The 1943-nt window shown below is 51.7% G+C and overlaps 1 non-coding gene across 1 annotated transcript; it reads left to right on the plus strand.

The window, feature by feature from the left end:
* Positions 1-1216: 1216 nt before the first annotated feature.
* LOC126495726 (U6 spliceosomal RNA) lies at positions 1217-1322 on the plus strand. Its single transcript, XR_007590216.1, has one exon. It is a non-coding gene; the product is annotated as a U6 spliceosomal RNA (small nuclear RNA).
* The last annotated feature ends 621 nt before the right edge of the window (positions 1323-1943 follow it).

The raw sequence follows: 1943 nt of genomic DNA on the forward strand, positions 1-1943 counted from the left end.
AGCCATCAAGGGAGACAACCGCTGTCGACCTCAGACCATACACATGCACATGAATGTGCACCCACGTTCATACACACACGTACAGCACTACACAAGGAAGGGGAGAGAAGGAAGGAAGGAGGAAGGAAGGAAGGAAGGAAGGAAGGAAGGAAGGAAGGAAGGAAGGAAGGGGGTCAGGTTGGTGGGCAACTCCTCAACCTCCAAGGCAGAATGCCTCTGGACCCTAACAAAGCGATGAGTATCTTTATCCTCTCCACTGAGAGACGGTGGCCTGAGGCTCCCCAAGGAGCAAAGTCCGCGTGGGAAGGATGGGTGAGAAGGACAGGCAGGCCAAGGGGACAGTGTAAGGAGGAGGACAGTGAGGAAGTGGCTAGGGACTTCTTCTGGTGAGGTGGGCTAGCCTGGGGTAGCTGGAATACAGGAATACACATGAGGTTTGGGGTCAGGGAGAAAGGAGAAGTATGCAGAAGGCCCTGTCTCCACCACATGAGCCCGGNATTAAGTCTGACAGGGAGGCTGGGGTCCAACCTTCCAGCTGCCCCACACAGGCAACATTGCCCAGATGGACACCCACCTTGTAGCTTAGGGCCTCTTACCAGGCCTCGCAAGCTCTGGCTCCTAATGTCTTGGGGTGAAGGTCTGTCATTTTGAGACCTGGACGATAGGAGAGAGGGAAACACACCCTACCCCCCAACCCTTGGAGTCGGGGTGAGACTTGAAGGCTACAGCGGAGGTGCAACGAGGATAAAGTGGAGGATTTCTGTAAAATGGTGGCAGTGAAGGAGGGTCTGGTGCCATGCTGTGTAGAGTTTGGGATCTGCAGCTGAAGGAAACTGGGATTTAGGTCTGCAGATGCTAAGAAAGATTCAGAGGAAGGCAGATTCCAGAGGAAGATGCAGCAGTAAGGCAGACCGGGAGCCAGCCAGAGGACTTGGTGCATCAAGGCTCAGCCAGGGAGTTCAGTCCTGAGTTCAGTCCCAGGAATCTACATGGTAGGGAAAAACACCCAGCTCCTACAAACTGTCCATTTCCCTTCACATGCACACTGTGGCACGTTCCCTTCTCACGCGTGCGTGCATGCGCACGCATGCGCGCGCATGCACGTTCCCTTCTCACGCGTGCGTGCATGCGCACGCATGCGCGCGCAAGCACGCGCGCGCGCACACACACACACACACGCACACACACACACACACAAAACCAAATTTCACTTTAAGCGCTCACTTTGGCAATACGTATAGTAAAATTAGAAAGATACAGAGATTAATAACACAACCTTGTACAAGGATGGCATGCATATTTGTGCAGCGTTCCTTGTATGTAACCGCCCAGCGGGTCAGTTAGTCTAGGGTTGTAACCCACCTGGCAGGTCAGTTATTCCAGGGTCCCGGAGAGGCGCTATCTGAAAAGACATGGGTGAGAAAGAGGAAGAAGGCCAAGCAAGACCTGCTGTCAAAGCCTCCGTTTATTAGCGTCATGGTTGTGGCTTATATAGCCCCTGGATGAGGAATTTGGGTTGGGATGGGGGGCAGGGGCATGGCGAGGGCAGGAAGGGGTCTTGCAGCAATGAGTGGGTCAGGAGGACAGGAGTCTTCTTCGGTCAGGAGGTCAGGAGTCGACACACCTAGTTCTCTGTGCAAGCGGACACACCTAGTTCTCTGTGCAAGCGGAATCGTTCCTTTTGTGATTCCAACCACAAACAGTTCTCTAGATAGTTGGAATGTGGGGCAGGTTCTGCTAACAGATAGCTCTCAAGATAGTTGGGTGTGGGGTGGGCTCTGCCAACAAACAGTTCTTAATACCGTTGGGGTGTGGGGCTCTCTGCAAACATACCCAGGACAATGATTCCTGCTATATTCTTTGGGAAAATGGCCCCTGACACTTGTATATATTAAATTATATATTAAATATAATTTAAATAATTATATTTAATAAATAATAAT

This window comes from Alexandromys fortis, unplaced genomic scaffold (genome assembly GCF_014885135.2).
Source record: "Alexandromys fortis isolate MF-2015 unplaced genomic scaffold, M_Fortis_MF-2015_v1.1 scaffold_552, whole genome shotgun sequence".
In the NCBI taxonomy this organism is placed as follows: Eukaryota; Metazoa; Chordata; class Mammalia; order Rodentia; family Cricetidae; genus Alexandromys; species Alexandromys fortis.